The sequence below is a fragment of the Pinus tabuliformis genome, chromosome 1_2, assembly GCF_031772625.1.
Source record: "Pinus tabuliformis cultivar Carrire ecotype Pingquan chromosome 1_2, CPIR1, whole genome shotgun sequence".
NCBI lineage: Eukaryota > Viridiplantae > Streptophyta > Pinopsida > Pinales > Pinaceae > Pinus > Pinus tabuliformis.
The window spans coordinates 622477177-622499425 of record NC_142298.1 but is presented as its reverse complement, the minus strand read 5'-3'; the positions used below and the strand labels follow the sequence as shown (position 1 = coordinate 622499425).

Below are 22249 nucleotides of genomic sequence, written 5' to 3'. Positions count from 1 at the left end.
TATATTAGAAACCAAGGAAGATATGATGATAATCGTCATCAAAAATGACCTATGATAGTGGTGGCGATGGTGAATATGATGACGATGACAATGGCAATGAGGATGATGATTAAATGATGATAACGATGACAACAATACAATGATAGGGACCCTATGCCATTAGGGATTCCCTATATGGGGAAAATATTACCTGCGTGTGGGAAAGTTATTATTGATCACAAAAATGAATAAACTCAGTAGAAAATTTGAATCACCTTCATTACCCATCCAAATATCCTTAATAATTCGAATTTTTATTGTAGTGTAGTTTAATATATTTGTGTTAATTAATTCCATAAATTCAACTTAACAAGTTATATTTGTGTGTTAAGCTATATTTGTCTATATTCACAATATGTGACAATTTATACACACATAAATTATTTTCATTTTGTCTCAGTCATAACTTCGTATTATTTCTAACCATTTTCAACTAATAGATGAAACTAACCATAGTAACTCTTATCTAACTAACTGAGCTTGTTATTTCCAACCAACAAACCATATTAACTAACATACATTTTAATGAGATTAATTGCATCAAGTAATGAGTATACCTATAAGAATATTCAAAACACAAATTTAGATTATGAGTTCTAAACATGGTAATTAAATGAATATTACAACCAAATAACAATGAATCATTTCAAAATGGGACATAATAATTGTCCTTATTTAAACATGAATGACATACCCTATAAATTATCTAGAAGTCTTCATTTATGTTATCATCTGCATCTATGTCTTCCAATGCTTCCTTGTCAATGTTCATATGTTCTTGCAAGAAATTAATATTACTCTTCCTAAACCATTCTGCTAAAGTCATATTGTGATCATCCTCATCTTCACCTTCGTCATATTCTGTATCAATAAAAGTTGTTTCGTCATCAAAAATATCAGTGTTACCAGATCTATTAATTTGATCTTCATATTGTATATCATCAATATTGCCTTCTTCTATAAGATCATTTTCCTTTGGAAATTGTTGGTTGTCATGGTGAATTGCCTCATCTAATTTATCATTTTGTGAAAATACACCTCTAGCCCTGCTTGTCCATACTGCTAAAGGAATGTTGTCACCATCATCTAGTTCATAGTCCTCTGGTTGAACATCATCATTGATGCCAATTTGTTCTATGTTCCCCGATTCTTGAACTATATTTGGTTGGTCATCATTACTTTTCTCTGTATTGATTGAGGCATCTTCGAATATATGCCTTAATCTTGGATCATAATGAATGACAAATATCCATTTTGGATCCAAAATATCTTCATAGAAAAAAGCCTGCATGTGAAGAAGATAAATATATTAGATCTCCAGTGGTATCAAATTTTATTATCAATGAGAATGTATATATCCACAATAAAAAATGAATTACAAAATTACATACAACCGTTATTTCTTATATTTCTTATATTGTTTTAGTGAAAAAATACCTGCTCACAATGAATTGGTAGAACATAGGGCTCCTTATCCAGTGGTAGGTATTTTGATGAATCTATAGAAAACAATCCACTATGGATATCATGTCTCTGTGTCCTGTCAAATGCTTCATACCATTTACATTTAAAAATACTACATTTGAAAGAGCGGTAATCTAACTCAATAATTTCTTGTATTTTTCCAACGTATTGAAGATTCCCTTCAATAACATTTTTATCTTTTGAACTTGCTCGACTTGATTGCTTGAAATCAACCATGACCCCACAATCGAAGGATCGTCTTTTTGCATCTACTCTTTCTACACGATAATGATGACCGTATGCCCACATTGCAGGATACTTCCTCACCTGTGACAAGCCATTTACTTGAGTGAAATTAAATATGATTGTGCATAGTTAAATAGTTAACAATGTGATTAATGTATTCAAGCAACATTTTGTAATAATTCAAAATTTACCTTTTTTTCACATCCTCTGCACATGTTGATCTCATCTTCTATTATGTTTGCATCTATTCCTTCCTCATCTATTTGGTTTTGAATTTGTTTAGAAACCCATTCTATTGTGCATTCTTTTCCCCATTGACCGGAAATATTAGTGGGAAGTGGGTTATTCCTCGGGTTTGATATCTTAAATTGTTTCCTTGCTTCTAACACTTCTTTCCTTTTTATATCATACATATCAATCCATTTATTCATGAATTCCATTTGGTAGAGGACAAATTTGTTGAGCACAACACTTTCATCAACACCTATTAAAAATCAACATGTATAATTCAAACTTAAAATATTATTCTTTCAATTCGGGAAGCCCAAAATGATATAGTAAATGATTCTAAAATAACTATAATAATGAATATTTTACATACCAATTACTTCTTGAACACCATTAGTTTGAGGCTTTTCTCCATTTATAATATCAGATGCACGTTCTTGATCCCAAAATTGTGCACCATCTTCAAAATCTTTACCAAGGAATTCACATAGGAAGAAAAATGCTTCATTTAGTACATACCCTTCAGCCATGCAACCCTCTGGATGTGCCTTCTGTCGGACATATCTTTTTAGGGTTTTCATGTATCTCTCAAAGAAAAACATCCATCTTGTTGAAATGATACCTGCCATTTCAATGTCATCAACTAGATGTATAAGTAAATGGACTTGTAGGTCCATGAAACTTGTAGGGAGCTCCTTTTCAAATACACATACAATTTCTGTGATTTCTTTCTTCCATCTTGGCACTTCAGACTCATGGATCTCTTTAGAGGTCACCCACCTAATTAGATATTGTCATTAAGTTAGTATGAATTTTTAGTGACATTTAGAATGAGATATAATATATCATTGTATCATATAGAGGAACATTTCATACCATGTAAAACCTTGTAAATATCAAGCGACCACATACCTCGTAAAGGCTGACAATCGACATATGGCATTCCTTAAGTCAGTTGTAAGGCATGAATCCCCTCTTATTGCTAGTGGCATGATATGCTATCAAACCAAATTATTATAGTTCATTAGTATTGATTTATCATAATATATCAAAATAAGTTTTAGTAAGTAAATGATAAGAATAACAATTAATTGATGTTAATACCTTCATAAAATTGTGATAATCATGTGTTTTGAATCCTGTGATATGTCCCTCTACTGTAAAAGCTTTATTCAATGATGATCCATATCCAGTGGGTGTTCTTATTGAACGAATCACATTTTTTAGTTGATCTAACTCTTTCCTTTTTAGTATCCATGGAGCTTCTGCATATGATTCATTTTCCTTACTTGGCCACAAATGTCTTCTATCAAATTTGGTACGTGAAAGAGCAATATCCCTCCTTGATGACAAAGTGTCTTTATCTTTGCTAGATATATGTCGAAAAATAGAATCAGGGACATTTTTGAAAACATGCATAGGATCTATTAAATGAGATATTAATAGATCCTTCCAGTAAGGGAGATCATAAAATATGGATTTCCTTTTCATTCCTTTTGGCATTTCAACCATAACTTGTTCTGGTTCCTCAATTGAATGATCATGATGAAAAAAATGGTTCCAAGCTTTTGATTCAGCATCTCCATACATTTTAAGCCAATCAGCTGGACCCATAACCTTGGGAGGAGGTTTATTTTCAATTTTTCCATCAAATTGATTCTTTAGGCGGCTTCTGAACTTATGGTCAGGTGGTAGAAAAACCCTGTTGTTTGCATATATAACTTTGTGTAGATCTTTAGAATATCGCCCCTCAAATTGTTCTGCACATCTTGGACATGCAAAAATCCCTTTTGTTTGTAGCCCTATAATCAATAACTAGCTTACATAAGAAAACAATAATAATGTAATACTTATATACAACTTGAATTGAAAATAAATTATGATGTACTACGAATATGCAAATGATTTGATCTCTTGCCAGAACAAACACCAAGTCCTGGGAAATCATGAATTGTCCAACATAGTATGCCATAAAACATGAAGGACCTATTTGATGGAGGACGTGATATGTCATACATTCTTATGCCTTTCCATAACAATTGCATCTCATCAATAAAAGGTGCAATGTAAACATCCATTTTTTTCACTTGATGTTTTCCTGGAACGATGAGAGTTAGCATAAGGTGTTCCTTTCTAACACTCATCCATGGGGGAATATTGTATACTATCAGTCCAACTGGCCAAACACTATAATTTGAGCTTAGGAAAGAGAAAGGGCACACTCCATCCATTGCAAGTCCTAACCTAATACAGCGAGGTTCATCCTTGAATTTTCTTGGCCATTTTTCCTCTATATGTTTCATTTCTTTGGAGTCCATAGGAATTCGCATGAATCCATCTTTACTCCTATTCTTTGCATGCCAATCCATCAATTGTGCAAGAGATTTACAACGAAACATCCGTTGTAGTCTAGGAATAATTGGCATGTGTCGTAAAACCTTATTTGGAACTGTAGAACCTTGTACATCTGTACGATATCTTTTCTCTTTGCAAATAGGGCATTCTTCATTGTCTTTATATTCATCTCTATATAAGATGCAATCATTTTTACATGCATGAATTTGCTTATATTCAATCCCCAACTTGACTAACAATTGACGCGCTTCTCTACAAGTTGATGGCAACACATTATCTTCAGGGAATATTTTATCCTTTAGAGCCTTGCAAGTTTTTTCTCAAACATACACGTTAAAAATTTCATTTATAAAATTGTTTATATACCATAATGTAAAATCCACCTCAAATTAAATTAAATGAAGTTAGTACTTATATTCTAATTGAGGACACAAATTGACAGTGCAAAACTAGAAAAATAATTCAAATAATTACTTTAGTAAGGTAGTGAAGCTCTTGTCTGACCAACCAAATAATGACTTGATTTCCAATAATATTAATGTGCATGAAAGCTTGGATGTTCTACTTGCACCCGATTTGAACACCACTGTCTTTGCTGCTTGCTTAATTGATGCATTGATGTTGATATCATCATAATTATGTTGGCGGTAGTTTCCCTCTATATCAGCATCATCATTATTATGCATAGGATCATCACCCTCATCATTGTTTCCATCGCCAAAGAAACTTGTGAGCATTTCGTTCAATCCTTCTTCATGCATTACATTTCCATCGACATCTCTACTCTGAGTAGTGGATGGCATGTCATCAATGTATGCTAATTTCATCAATTCCTCAAATTTTTCACGTGGTAGTGCTCTCTTCAATGCTTCTCTTCTTCTCCTAGTATGGTTTAAAGGATGAATTGGATCATCTCGTTGAATTCTTAATGGTCTAGTTGGATCTTGATCATTAATAGGTGTATCATCAACATCATTTACATATAATTAAATGCAACCATTATTTAATGTTAGACAGCAATTACTGTATAGAACATGGATCCATTTCAAAGATATACGCAATAAATTACTCAACAAAACAACATTATACATGTATACAATAAATTAAAAATATTATTTTTGAACACATTATTTTAAAAACAAGCCACATTAATTTCATATTCTTAGATTTTCTACCTTAGGAACATCCAAAAACAACAATTGTCTCAAATTATTCATCTATGCATGTAGTATCATCATGACCAACCTCTTGTTCATTGTGTTGATTTTCTATTTCATTTACAAACTCCATTGTCATATCCTCTTCCACCCATTTCTTTTTGCGTGATTTAATTGTATGGCGTAGGCCACGTCCATATGCAGGTATTTGTATTGGTCTATCAAAATGATTAAACTCCTCATTTGTTCTGATTCCATTGCCAACCTAAAATAATTGATACATGCATTATTTTTTCCAAGGTTAGAGATTAGACTATATGATGTACTTATATCGTCCATTAATTTATAACTGAACTTATTTATAACACCCACAAAGTATAACAATTGTATCAAAGTATTCATTCCATGTATTATCATCATGACTAACCTCTTGTTCATTGCCACCAATTTCTATTGTATTTGTAGAGTCAATTGTCATATCTTCTTCCACCCACTTTCTCATGCGATGTGCTTTAACAGTATGGTGTCCACCCTTGTGTACATATTTTGGTTGTTTTACAGTAAAAGGGTTCAACTTTGTATTTGTTGAAAACACATTTTCCACCTAAAAGAATCAACGACATGCATTATTTTTTTTCAAGTTTGAATAATAAACTATATAAATTACTAGGTTTAGGAAAACAAGGATCAGGAACTAAATTTCATTTTATTATATTTCATAAATTAATGTAATATTCAAGTACCTGATGCCCTAAATCATGTTGTGTGTCTTCATTGGAAATAAATTCATTTGTTTCCATGGCCTCTCCTAGCACCTGCAATACACAACAATGATAAAAATTTTTATTAAAGTCATATATGGAATTGTTATAGTCTTATTTCTTATTCCATTGTTTCAACCATTCTATTTTTCATGTTAGCTATTTGCATTTTCAATTATGAAATTCTCCACCATTGTTGTGACACTCTTATGATAATGATTGAACCCGAGTTGAAGTCTTAACTTTTCATGCAGATCTACACTTCTGATTATTAGGGTCATATCTATTGAATTTTGGATATATACTAGTTTTTAACATGGATATCAAGTTGCCTATCTAGTTTGAATGTACATTAGGAACATAGCGTTGTTTGAATCCTATGGAGATTTCAATATTTAGCGAACATTAGATGTTGAACATATTATACTACCATGTCATACATGTGAAGCATATTTAATATATGTTAGATGATCTAAATTACACCTTTGCATTAATATTAATACAAAAATAATATTTTTTTCTTATTGGAAAAAAAACACTATGGCATTTCCAACCTAAGTCAATAATGACTAAAAGAATTATTGCATAAATAAATAAATCCTAAAATGATGCCTAAGTGATCTATTCCTCCCAAAGAGACAGGAGTAAAGTATAAATGGTACAACTATGGGCACTACAATGTAAACAACACATGTTCAAACCTTTACAGGGGTAGAGCCTCTATGCACTGTGCATGAGGGAAGGTGTTTGATATCTTATAGTTGGTTTCCCTTCATCACCAAAGTGGATTAAGTTATGAGTGGATTGACAAAGCAAGAAATCTCAAGTTCAACTAGTGCTAGTAAATCTTCTGTTCTCCTAAGATATAGGCTTCCCAGACCAAAGTACTGGTTCCCGGGGGGTTATGGGTTTCTCTATTGAAGGCATTGAACCTTGCCAATAGAGCCAAAAAGAATAGACAGAATATGATGTCTTATATACGTATTAACAACTGAATCGGAATTGGGAGGATGAAATAAGAAAGAAAAGAATAGACAAAAACAATATATATATATATATATATTGTTTATCCGTATTATTAACAAATGAACTTTAGAAAGAGTTCTTTCTGAGGCGGCTATAGCAGGAGGCTTGGATGCGTGAGAGGGTTAACCACTCTTACCTGGATGCTCGGATGCCGGTAGTAGTGCATCGATACCATATCTTTATCCATGTGTGAAATCTCCAGCTTCTTAATTAGTGGGCGGATCATTTGGTTACTCAACTGCAACAGGATAGGGGTTGGATGGTGTAGTTTCACTAGCCTCAACTGCTTCTTCATTAGCTGGTAATCTTGCTCCAGAAAACCCCGATCCGCCCCTCATTTCCATGTTCAATGGCCTGACCAGAGCGTTCACTCCAGAAAACCCCGATCCGCCCCTCATTTCCTTATTCAATGGGCTGACCAGACCGTTCACTCTAGAAAACCCCGATCCGCTCCAGGAAACCCCGATTTCGAATAGGATAGAAAGCGGAAGGAGGGGAATTGGGAGGATAACCCGAAAAAGACGCGGCGGGAATGAAAAAAAAGCCAGTGCTGGAACCTATGGATCTCACTCCCATGTTTGATGTGCTGATCATAGATCATTCGCACACAAAAACCCCGATTCGCTCCAGAAAACTTCGTAGATCATTTGCGGCAGGAAACTCCGATTCGCTCCAGAAAACCTCGATTTCGAACAGGAAAAAAGGCGGAAGGAGGGGAATTGGGAGGATAACCAGAAAAAACGCGGTGGGAATGAAAAAGGGCCAGCACTGGAAACTATGGATCTCCTCCATCTTCAATATGCTGACCATAGAACATTCGCTCTGGGAAAACCCTGATTTGGAATAGGAAAAAAGGTGGAAGGAGGGGACTTGGGAGGATTACCAAAAACAGAAAAGGACGCGATGGGAACGAAAAAGGGCCAGCAATACCAGATCATCGTTAGATTGAAGTTATTGAAGCTATTGGTGGCAGGAGAGAAGGAAAGTGCACGGGTCAGGGAGGCAGTGGGATATGTTCCCTTGTTCAGGTATAACTGATTCTATTCTTGAAAAAGAAGCAGACATTTCAATCGATTTTGTAGACTGCAAGAATGTGTTCTCTCATCAAGATATGTATGATTTTGTTCCAGATAAAAGATGGATTGTCTCAGTAATGATAGTATTGATGTGTTGTTCCCTCTGATGTAATGACTGGTTACAAAGTTTGTAGGTTTTTTTACATGACTCTCGCCACAGGAAGTCTCTCGCTCTAAATCTTTATTGTTCTTAAGGGACCTTGTTATTGCTCTCAGTTACAGTCTCCCATCTCTTGTATACTACATTGTACATTGTTCATCCATTCATCAATGATCACATTGACATAGAGACATTGTTCCTTTGCGACATAGTAGGCTTCACTGCACATATGTGTCTCACTATCCTCTGTATATATATAGATGTGTCTTTGGCTCTACACAGTTCATATGGCTCACGATGTATAAGACTTTGTTCCTCTGCATTATGTATAAAATTAACACACAGGTTGACTAACACGTTCCTCTATAACAAAGTCAGTTTGAATGAATCTACATTGCTTCTCTGCGACATATGTTGGCACTGATGCATAGTTAATATGGAATCGATACTCAAAATATATGTAATCTAACCAATAGCATCAAATGGTATCATCTTATATGACCATGGAAATAACTCCTAATGAAGACTGTAATCTTACAGAGACCAGCATAAATAAACATGTTGAATTTAAGATCCATAAGGCACTGTTCAATATTTTTTAAGTGACAAGACACCATTGTTGAGAATTCGATGTTTATATGTAATCTAACCAATAGCATCAAATGGCATCATCTTATATGACCATGGAAAGAACTCCTAATGAAGACTGTAATCTTACAGAGACCAGCATAAATAAACTCGTTGAATTTAAGATCCACAAGGCACTGTTGAGTTTTTTTTTAAGTGACAAGACACCATTGTTGACAATTCGCCGTTTAGATTCAAGTCTAGGGCATATAGTTGGCATAGTAAGAAAAGATATGTTGCTCCCTCAGAACTCACTGATACTTCTCACTGGCACTAGCTAGTAAGGTGCCTATGAAGAAGTGAAAGGAACAAATCTCTATGATACCAAAGATCATCTAACTTCACTTCTAAGGAATGTCATACTTTTGATGTGTCTTCAATCTCCATAATAAGTCCAGGAGTATCCACTGATCTTCATTCTCTGAAGCATTGATCTATCTCATTGGTATAATTTCCTTTACCTATCTTCAATATCATAATCAAGGAAGAGCATATGCATGGGCAGTTTGTTCTGGCAGTCAGTGATATTGTTGACATCCACTGTCTATACTATTAGCATTTGAAAATCAAAACTAAGTGACAAGACACCATTGTTGACAATTCGCCGTTTAGATTCAAGTCTAGGGCATATAGTTGGCATAGTAAGAAAAGATATGTTGCTCCCTCAGAACTCACTGATACTTCTCACTGGCACTAGCTAGTAAGGTGCCTATGAAGAAGTGAAAGGAACAAATCTCTATGATACCAAAGATCATGTGACTTCACTTCTAAGGAATGTCATACTTTTGCTGTGTCTTCAGTCTCCATAATAAGTCCAGGAGTACCCATTGATCTTCATTCTCTGAAGCATAGATCTATCTCATTGGTATAATTTCCTTTGCCTATCTTCAATATCATAATCAAGGAAGAGCATATGCATGGGCAGATTGTTCTGGCAGTCAGTGATATTGTTGACATCCACTGTCTATACTATTAGCATTTCAAAATCAAAACTATCTTCTACAATTGGGGTTTCAGTGGAAGCAGGGTTTCAAATCATAACCAGTCTGAAAAACACTGGTTAGAATTGTACAGTTATCAAAGCTACTAAAACTAACAAACAAAAAATAATATAAACACTTTTAACACCAACCTTATATTTATTTAATTATTATAAATTATGATTTTATATATTTTTAAGAACATCTCGAAGTTAGTTGACTTATGTTGTATATAATAATGGTGTATTACATTATATTAAACCTATTAATATTAATATGTATTTAGTTATCCATACAACATATTAATATTAAGTAATGACCTCCTTCTTATGTTATAGTTTCTTAGATCGACCTTAATTACTAAAACAGTAAAATGAAATTGTAGATTTTATGCAAGTATCCATTACTCGTTAATATTATGGCCTGATAAATTTTTTTCTGTTAGCTAGAGTGATTCTGTGCATATTTTTTGGAGTATTTTCTGCTTAGGAAAATAGAAAGAAGATTGTGTCCAAAATCTGTTGCCTGTAGCAAAGTTGCAAAGCTTGTATCTATTTGTTAATTTTGGGATCTAATCTATGCCAAAATAATACTAGATGGATATTTCAGTTTCTTTTCCTTTTAGAAAAGGTATAATTATTAGATAGTGAGAAATAATTTAAATGAAAGGTTGACTTCCATGTTATACTTGCACATAAAAATTGATTTCCTTTACAAAATATTTAGTAATAGCCAGTGCCTGAGATACTTCAATTACAAAACAAAGGAACTTAGATTGCTTCTTCAAGCATGGAAAATGATAGAGGAGGTAAGGTTTTCTTCTTTGGATCTCCTTATATGACTGTTAATTCCACATCTGTATCCACCGCTCAAAACTCCTGGCCCTGGGCACTCTGTTTTATCTCACTACTGTATTTTTTGATGTGGTTCAGATTATATTTGTTCCTCTCTCTATTTCAATGACCCAGGGAATCATAATTATTACAAATTATGATTTTATATATTTTTAAGAACATCTCGAAGGTAGTTGACTTATGTTGTATATAATAATGGTGTATTACATTATATTAAACCTATTAGTATTAATATATATTTAGTTATCCATGGTCTGAGCTTGGTGAAGTACCCAGTGACATTTTCAGGGCAGAATGGCATTTCGTTAGTAGGAAACTTGGTTAGGTCTTAGCCATTGAACCGCATAGAAGATTATTACCTCTAATTGTCAAAGCAACACACCTTTGAAAAGCTTGGATTAGTTTTGACCATGTCTGTGGTCACATTGAAATGTTTGTCCACAGCCACTCGGTCACTGTACTGTACACCAGTGGTTTCATTGGATGGTGCAGTGTCTTGCACACTGGCCAAATGCCAGAATGAATTATGTATGATTTTGGCAATATCACGATTACAGCCTGCTCTAGATTTGCATTGTTGACTAGTGCATCAACGATTGATTGAAAACTGTGGATTGCACGTGAAAAGGGCCCGTTTGTGTCCTGTAAATTTATTGCTGAGGTTAATTCAATTGTAGATTTAGGTAATATTTTAGTTTTAATGATGGTAGCAGAATCTAATTCAATCGTAAATTTAGATGATATTTTAATTGGAATGATAACAGTTAAATTAATTGTTTGGCCTCGCTCGTCTTTATAACATCCGAAAAAGCTACCAATAAAAATATCCAAAAATATACTGATTGGAAATACAATTGAGTCACCCAATGAGAAATGGGAAATGTACAGTTGGTACATTTATCACATATGCTAGGGAGTCACACCACAATCAAAGCTTTCTCTTTTAGTAGGCTTTAGTGTGTTACTGTTGTGGCATGCATTATGGTGATACCATAACTGGGTGAGTGATTTGCAAGTGACCTGGAAATCTTCTTCATCCTCTATCGCAAAACAGAGTATTTCTATGTTAGTCAGTCGAACTCACATTGAAAATCCAATCTGTGATATGTTTTATTTCGCTAAAATAAAACAAAATTAATCATAAGTTGCATTTCAGATTTGTTTTTGACTTGCATCTCAATCAGCGATATTAGGCTATATATCTCAATAAATTACTGCTTTCATTGTCATGTTCCAGGTACTCTTTTGAGGTCAAGTCCTGAATTCTGGATTTTATTGCTTTAAGTTCGGGCTTGAATGTGCTTTGGAGCTGTTCAACACACTCACTCAGTAGTTGTTGCTGAGGTAAGATTTTTCTAGCTTTCATGATGAGAACTATTGTTGAATCTATTTAGAAATGTCTGTCTTCTTTTACATTTTCAATCACTCTATTCATCTCATTTGCATTCATATCTGTAAGTGGAATCTTAATTTTTTTTCAACTTGTTCGAAAAGGGAGGATTGAATTCAAAATTATCACTTGTAGATATTGTTGTAGTGCTAGGTTCCTTTAGAAGAATCTTGTTCTTGCCACATGAAACTAAATAAAGAAGTCAAATAAGATCTTCATCTTCCAAATTTAGTTGAGATTTAATTTCTACACAGCTCAGCTTGGTAGCTTCATTGAACAACAATAGCAGAGCTGCTTGGTATGTTGTTACTGCCAAATCTATTACCGATGGCTCTTGGCTCTACACAGTTCATATGGCTCACGATGTATAAGACTTTCTTCCTTTGCATTATGTATAACATTAACACACAGGTCGACTGACACATTCCTCTACGTTAGTCTAGGGCATATAGTTGGCATAGTAAGAAAATATATGTTGCTCCCTCAGAACTCACTGATACTTCTCACTGGCACTAGCTAGTAAGGTGCCTATGAAGAAGTGAAAGGAACAAATCTCTATGATACCAAAGATCATCTGACTTAACTTCTAAGGAATGTCATACTTTTGCTGTGTCTTCAATCTCCATAATAAGTCCAGGAGTATCCACTGATCTTCATTCTCTGAAGCATAGATCTATCTCATTGGTATAATTTCCTTTGCCTATCTTCAATATCATAATCAAGGAAGAGCATATGCATGGGCAGATTGTTCTGGCAGTCAGTGATATTGTTGACATCCACTGTCTATACTATTAGCATTTGAAAATCAAAACTAAGTGACAAGACACCATTGTTGACAATTCGCCGTTTAGATTCAAGTCTAGGGCATATAGTTGGCATAGTAAGAAAAGATATGTTGCTCCCTCAGAACTCACTGATACTTCTCACTGGCACTAGCTAGTAAGGTGCCTATGAAGAAGTGAAAGGAACAAATCTCTATGATACCAAAGATCATCTGACTTCACTTCTAAGGAATGTCATACTTTTGCTGTGTCTTCAGTCTCCATAATAAGTCCAGGAGTATCCATTGATCTTCATTCTCTGAAGCATAGATCTATCTCATTGGTATAATTTATTTTGCCTATCTTCAATATCATAATCAAGGAAGAGCATATGGATGGGAAGATTGTTCTGGCAGTCAGTGATATTGTTGACATCCACTGTCAATACTATTAGCATTTCAAAACCAAAACTATCTTCTACACTTGGGGTTTCAGACGAAGCAGGGTTTCAAATCATAACCAGTCTAAAAAACACTGGTTAGAATTGTACAGTTAACTAAGCTTTAGTCTGAAAAACACTGGTTAGAATTGTACAGTTATCAAAGCTACTAAAACTAACAAACAAAAAATAATATAAACACTTTTAACACCAACCTTATATTTATTTAATAATAATAAATTATGATTTTATATATTTTTAAGAACATCTCGAAGTTAGTTGACTTATGTTGTATATAATAACGGTGTATTACATTATATTAAACCTATTAATATTAATATGTATTTAGTTATCCATACAACATATTAATATTAAGTAATGACCTCCTTCTTATGTTATAGTTTCTTAGATTGACCTTAATTACTAAAACAGTAAAATGAAATTGTAGATTTTATGCAAGTATCCATTACTTGTTAATATTATGGCCTGATAAATTTTTTCTGTTAGCTAGAGTGATTCTGTGCATATTTTTTGGAGTATTTTCTGCTTAGGAAAATAGAAAGAAGATTGTGTCCAAAATCTGTTGCCTGTAGCAAAGTTGCAAAGCTTGTATGTATTTGTTAATTTTGGGATCTAATCTATGCCAAAATAATACTAGATGGATATTTCAGTTTCTTTTCCTTTTAGAAAAGGTATAATTATTAGATAGTGAGAAATAATTTAAATGAAAGGTTGACTTCCATGTTATAGTTGCACATAAAAATTGATTTCCTTTACAAAATATTTAGTAATAGCCAGTGCCTGAGATACTTCAATTACAAAACAAAGGAACTTAGATTGCTTCTTCAAGCATGGAAAATGATAGAGGAGGTAAGGTTTTCTTCTTTGGATCTCCTTATATGACTGTTAATTCCACATCTGTATCCACCGCTCAAAACTCCTGGCCCCTGGGCACTCTGTTTTATCTCACTACTGTATTTTTTGATGTGGTTCAGATTATATTTGTTCCTCTCTCTATTTCAATGACCCAGGGAATCATAATTATTATAAATTATGATTTTATATATTTTTAAGAACATCTCGAAGTTAGTTGACTTATGTTGTATATAATAATGGTGTATTACATTATATTAAACCTATTAATATCAAGATGTATTTAGTTATCCATGGTCTGAGCTTGGTGAAGTACCCAGTGACATTTTCAGGGCAGAATGGCATTTCGTTAGTAGGAAACTTGGTTAGGTCTTAGCCATTGAACCGCATAGAAGATTATTACCTCTAATTGTCAAAGCAACACACCTTTGAAAAGCTTGGATTAGTTTTGACCATGTCTGTGGTCACATTGAAATGTTTGTCCACAGCCGCTCGGTCACTGTACTGTACACCAGTGGTTTCATTGGATGGTGCAGTGTCTTGCACACTGGCCAGATGCCAGAATGAATTATGTATGATTTTGGCAATATCACGATTACAGCCTGCTCTAGATTTGCACTGTTGACTAGTGCATCAACGATTGATTGAAAACTGTGGATTGCACGTGAAGAGGGCCCGTTTGTGTCCTGTAAATTTATTGCTGAGGTTAATTCAATTGTAGATTTAGGTAATATTTTAGTTTTAATGATGGTAGCAGAATCTAATTCAATTGTAAATTTAGATGATATTTTAATTGGAATGATAACAGTTAAATTAATTGTTTGGCCTCGCTCGTCTTTATAACATCCCAAAAAGCTACCAATAAAAATATCCAAAAATATACTGATTGGAAATACAATTGAGTCACCCAATGAGAAATGGGAAATGTACAGTTGGTACATTTATCACATATGCTAGGGAGTCACACCACAATCCAAGCTTTCTCTTTTAGTAGGCTTTAGTGTGTTACTGTTGTGGCATGCATTATGGCGATACCATCCCTACAGGAGCTATGGTCATTATTAGAAAGATTTCTGGTGAGCTTAGTATGCATTGATACAGTGGTTTTAGGAGATGGTTTATAAGGAGTGCAATGCAGATGTTGAGTGTAGAAACATACAGATCACATATGGAAATTTCATTATGGCTTTCTAGTGGGAGTGATTAGCTTGTTGGAGACCAGAACTTCATGAAATGTCTGTCTTCTTTTACATTTTCAATCACTCTATTCATCTCATTTGCATTCATATCTGTAAGTGGAATCTTAATTTTTTTTCAACTTGTTCGAAAAGGGAGGATTGAATTCAAAATTATCACTTGTAGATATTGTTGTAGTGCTAGGTTCCTTTAGAAGAATCTTGTTCTTGCCACATGAAACTAGATACAGAAGTCATCTTCCAAATTTAGTTGAGATTTAATTTCTACACAGATCAGCTTCGTAGCTTCATTGAACAGCAATAGCAAAGCTGCTTGGTATGTTGTTACTGCCAAATCTATTACCGATGGCTCTTGGCTCTACACAGTTCATATGGTTCACGATGTATAAGACTTTGTTCCTCTGCATTATGTATAACATTAACGCACAGGTCGACTGACGCGTTTCTCTACAACAAAGTCAGTTTGACTGAATGGCATCAATCTGCATTGCTTCTCTGCGACATATTTTGGCATTGATGCGTAGTTAATATGGAATCGATACTCCATATATATGTAATCTAACCAATAGCGTCAAAATGGCATCATCTTATATGACCATGGAAATAACTCCTAATGAAGACTGTAATCTTATAGAGACCAGCATAAATAAACGTGTTGAGTTTAAGATCCATAAGGCACCATTGAGTATTTTTTAAGTGACAAGACACCATTGTTGAGAATTCGATGTTTATATGTAATCTAACCAATAGCATCAAATGGCATCATCTTATATGACCATGGAAAGAACTCCTAATGAAGACTGTAATCTTACAGAGACCAGCATAAATAAACTCGTTGAATTTAAGATCCACAAGGCACTGTTGAGTTTTTTTTTAAGTGACAAGACACCATTGTTGACAATTCGCCATTTAGATTCAAGTCTAGGGCATATAGTTGGCATAGTAAGAAAAGATATGTTGCTCCCTCAGAACTCATTGATACCTCTCACTGGCACTAGCTAGTAAGGTGCCTATGAAGAAGTAAAAGGAACAAATCTCTATGATACCAAAGATCATCTGACTTCACTTCTAAGGAATGTCATACTTTTGCTGTGTCTTCAATCTCCATAATAAGTCCAGGAGTATCCACTGATCTTCATTCTCTGAAGCATAGATCTATCTCATTGGTATAATTTCCTTTTCCTATCTTCAATATCATAATCAAGGAAGAGCATATGCATGGGCAGATTGTTCTGGCAGTCAGTGATATTGTTGACATCCACTGTCTATACTACTAGCATTTGAAAATCAAAACTAAGTGACAAGACACCATTGTTGACAATTCGCCGTTTAGATTCAAGTCTAGGGCATATAGTTGGCATAGTAAGAAAAGATATGTTGCTCCCTCAGAACTCACTGATAGTTCTCACTGGCACTAGCTAGTAAGGTTCCTATGAAGAAGTGAAAGGAACAAATCTCTATGATACCAAAGATCATCTGACTTCACTTCTAAGGAATGTCATACTTTTGTTGTGTCTTCAGTCTCCATATTAAGTCCAGGAGTATCCATTGATCTTCATTCTCTGAAGCATAGATCTATCTCATTGGTATAATTTCCTTTGCCTATCTTCAATATCATAATCAAGGAAGAGCATATGCATGGGCAGATTGTTCTGGTAGTCAGTGATATTGTTGACATCCACTGTCAATACTATTAGCATTTCAAAACCAAAACTATCTTCTACACTTGGGGTTTCAGACGAAGCAGGGTTTCAAATCATAACCAGTCTGAAAAACACTGGTTAGAATTGTACAGTTAACTAAGCTTTAGTCTGAAAAACACTGGTTAGAATTGTACAGTTATCAAAGCTACTAAAACTAACAAACAAAAAATAATATAAACACTTTTAACACCAACCTTATATTTATTTAATTATTATAAATTATGATTTTATATATTTTTAAGAACATCTCGAAGTTAGTTGACTTAAGTTGTATATAATAATGGTGTATTACATTATATTAAACCTATTAATATTAATATGTATTTAGTTATCCATGGTCTGAGCTTGGTGAAGTACCCAGTGACATTTTCAGGGCAGAATGGCATTTCGTTAGTAGGAAACTTGGTTAGGTCTTAGCCATTGAACCGCATAGAAGATTATTACCTCTAATTGTCAAAGCAACACACCTTTGAAAAGCTTGGATTAGTTTTGACCATGTCTGTGGTCACATTGAAATGTTTGTTCACAGTCGCTCGGTCACTGTACTGTACACCAGTGGTTTCATTGGATGGTGCAGTGTCTTGCACACTGGCCAGATGCCAGAATGAATTATGTATGATTTTGGCAATATCACGATTACGGCTTGCTCTAGATTTGCACTGTTAACTAGTGCATCAACGATTGATTGAAAACTGTGGATTGCACGTGAAGAGGGCCCGTTTGTGTCCTGTAAATTTATTGCTGAGGTTAATTCAATTGTAGATTTAGGTAATATTTTAGTTTTAATGATGGTATCAGAATCTAATTCAATTGTAAATTTAGATGATATTTTAATTGGAATGATAACAGTTAAATTAATTGTTTGGCCTCGCTCGTCTTTATGACATCCCAAAAAGCTACCAATAAAAATATCCAAAAATATACTGATTGGAAATACAATTGAGTCACCCAGTGAGAAATGGGAAATGTACAGTTGGTACGTTTATCACATATGCTTTGGAGTCACACCACAATCCAAGCTTTCTCTTTTAGTAGGCTTTAGTGTGTTACTGCTGTGGCATGCATTATGGTGATACCATCCCTACAGGAGCTATGGTCATTATTAAAAAGATTTCTGGTGAGCTTAGTATGCATTGATACAATGGTTTTATGAGATGGTTTATAAGGAGTGCAATGCAGATGTTGAGTGTAGAAACATACAGATCACATATGGAAATTTCATTATGGATTTCATTGTAGACAGAATACCGACTTTGAGCAATAGATTGCAAACTTTGCAATTGGACTTACAAGGACAACTTCCAGAGTCATTCTATGCTACACCTTCCAGAAGGCCGATGAATTGAAAACTTAATGGAAGCACAAAGAAAACCATAGATACCATTTCTGTTTACAGGCCAAGGCAATCCATAGGAAGTGATGAGGCTATGCACAGTTCATTAAAGGAGAGTTGTGCTGGGTTGGTGGGACAACTTAGTTTATGGAAGTTATAGAATCTACAGAAAGAAAATGAAACAGCAGCGATGGATTCTGAAAAGGTAAGCTAAATTATGTATGAACTTCATATTTTTCCATCTTCTTTATCAGATTCATCTTAAGGAACATAGTACACAGTTGGTGCACTGTATGTGTGACATTTTTTCATTTTTTCCTTTCAAGAGATAAGTAAACAATTTGTTTCACAGAATATGTCATCACCTACACTGGAACAGAGGATGGAATCCTTTGACACACCATTGAAGACTCTTGGACATACTGAGGGCCATGATATATCTCCTTGCTTGTACACATTATTTGGACCAAAATGTAGTACGCCATTGACAAATCGTGAGCTTACATAAGATAATGATAAGGTTGTTACTGGCACACCATTTGAAAATGCTCTGCAGTCTCCATTAGTGACTGAATCAGGGGGAGTTGACAATTTTGGCAATGAATTGCCACGGTTAGTTTATGTATTTCTATCCTCTATCGCAAAACAGAGTATTTCTATGTTAGTCAATCGAACTCAAATGGAAAATCCAATCTGTGATATGTTTTATTTCTCTAAAATAAAACAAAATTAACCATAAGTTTCATTACAGATTTGTTTTCAACTTGCATCTCAATCAGCAATATTAGGCTATATATCTCAATAAATTACTGTTTTCATTGTCACGTTCCAGGTACTCCTTTGAGATCAAGTCCTAAATTTTGGATTTTATTGCTTTAAGTTCGGGCTTGAATGTGCTTTGGAGCTGTTCAACACACTCGCTCAATAGTTGTTGCTGAGGTAAGATTTTTCTAGCCTTCATGATGAGAACTATTCTTGAATCTTTTTAGAAATGTCTGTCTTCTTTTACATTTTCGATCACTCTGTTCCTCTCATTTGCATTCATATCTGTAAGTGGAATCTTAATATTTTTCAACTTGTCCGAAAAGGGAGGATTGAATTCAAAATTATCACTTGTAGATATTGTTGCAGTGCTAGGTTTCTTTAGAAGAATCTTGTTCTTGCCACATGAAACTAAATACAGAAATTGAATAAGATCTTCATCTTCCAAATTTTTAGCAAATAAAAACTGCTGCTGTTTGTATTATGTAATAAAAACAGCAGATTTTTAGAAATTAGAAATTAGATTTACCAAATTTTGAAATTTTTTTTATCTAATTACAGAACATAAACAGCAGCAGATTTTTACATAATTACATAATACAAACAACAGCAGATTTTTACCAATTAGAAATTTCTAATTGGTAAAAATTTGCTGCTGTTTGTATTATGTAATTATGTAAACATCTGCTGCTGTTTATGTTCTGTAATTAGATAAAAAACATTTGGAAATTTGCTAAATCTAATTTCTAATTGCTAAAAATCTGCTATTTGTATTATGTAAGTATGTAAAAATCCGCTGCTTTTTGTATTTTGTAATTATGTAAAAAGGGTAATGTTCTTTTAGGAAAAAACATGAAGGGGGGAACAATGGCATGAGGTCTTTTATATACATGACAGCATAAGAGCTGAACCATTTTATCATTTAGCACTGGAGAATCTGATTCCAAGAAAGGAAGAAATTGTCACTTGGATTTTTAACTAAGTTGTTTGCAAATTCCGCCCTAGAGAGCCATTTTGAGATTATTCACCTTCAATCCTTTGTTTTTTAAGGGAGAACATCCTTTTCTATCGATCTCTTCTACTTTGAGGATATGGCAAGTGGAGAAGGAGGTGCAAGTGGATCGGAAAAGGTAAGCTTACTTTGTTTTTATAGAATAATTGCATAATATAATATGTTTTATTTTTTGTTTAAGGTTTGAAGTTAGAATTATAATTTTATAATTATACTTTGTGGTAAATCATTGAAATTTGGACAGGGAAAGAATCCGATAACGGAGTCCTTGCTTGAAGATGTTTTTGGGATAGAAGGACTCAAAAAACTTCAATCTTTGGATGCTGAATCCCTAATGCATTTTCTTAAGACAAAATCCCCTGAAGCTAATCAACTAGGTCCAGGTAATCAACAAGCTTTAGGAGAATCCATTAGTTCCCCATCCTCTCTTGGATCAAGAAAAAAATCGAAAAAAGTGTTATTGACATCAAACACCAATAATGAAGAACATTGTGTTGAAACATCTTCTTTGGTGGCAACTCCTGGGACTGCAAATTCTTGTTCATCCTCAGCTTATGCATCATCTATTGGTAGTTTAGGTACCAAGATAGAGTATGACCCTGTCTCAGGGGAGATAAGAAGGACAGAAGCAGGAAAACAATTCTTAAATAGGCTAAAGGAATCCTGCCTTCAACGATTAGAGATCATCTTCACCTCACATTCTCCAAAATTCCACTTCACCTAAAAAAGATGGTGGTACAAGACATAGAGAATGAATTTTGTACCGGTTGGTCGGTTAAGAAGATAAAATTGCAAATGTCGCTCAATTGTAAGAGGTTTCGTTGCAACCAAACAAGAAGAATTAAAAAAATGCCTCAAGATCAAAGACTGAAACAAAGACCTATTGACATACCTTTTAAAGTATGGAAAGAACTTGTAAAATCATATGAGAAGTTGGATGCACAAAGAAAAGCCGGCAATGAGAGCATTCAGGTATTGAATTTTTCATTTAACATTATTTAGAATGTATTAATACTTATAAGTATCTTAGACATGTATTTGTGTGAAAATAAATTGAATTGGTTTATGTTTAAGGACAAGGCATCCAAGGCGAGGTTAACGAAGACAAAAGTCACTCATCGTAGTGGCCAGAAAGGTTTAAAAGCACTGATAACAACCTTTGTAAGTATATTAAACATGTGATATTTTTTTAATAAATTTTGTACTAGAAGTAAGTCATTGTTATCTAATTTCTCCCTATTTACTGATTGATAGGAACTAAAATATGGAAGACCTCCAAATCATTTGGAAAAGGAGGTGCTGCAGCAAAAGAGATGGGTTGAATTTGTTGTTTGGATGGACTTTATGGTATGTAATCTTAGTTGGATTTCCAATATACTTTTAAACCATATTTTCATTTTATTTTTTAGTACTATTAGATATTATATCGTACCTCATTTTATGGTTAACATTGTATAACAAAAACATGCGTTGTGTTATGTAATTAATACTAACATGTAATATTGATTTTTTTTGTCAGAATGCTATAGGTAATGATTGCCAAGACGATGATCCAAATTATGTTCAACATATATCAGGAGATGATGAGGATGAGGATGAGGATGAGGATGATGGTGGTGAAGGAGGAGATGATGATGATAGTTGCGGTGTTGGTGATGATGTGGATCAGAGTAATGAGGATGGTCAAGATGATCATGAGGATGATCTTGGTGGTGGTAGCTAGGCATGCACATGCATTGTTTTTTATGAAGAAATTATTGTGTAGAATGACATTGTTATGTTTAGATGGGTGTTGTGAATTTACCCTATATCAATGAGACATTTTGATTTTGTAATCATACGATGAGTTTGATTTATGTATGTTGTT

The 22249-nt window shown here is 34.0% G+C and overlaps 1 long non-coding RNA gene across 1 annotated transcript; it reads left to right on the top strand.

Annotated features, from left to right (window-relative positions):
- Window positions 1-12161: 12161 nt before the first annotated feature.
- On the top strand, window positions 12162-21041 carry LOC149207165 (uncharacterized). Its single transcript, XR_016251984.1, has 4 exons — window positions 12162-12257; window positions 19441-19547; window positions 20421-20500; window positions 20627-21041. It is a non-coding gene; the product is annotated as an uncharacterized LOC149207165 (long non-coding RNA).
- Window positions 21042-22249: the final 1208 nt, after the last annotated feature.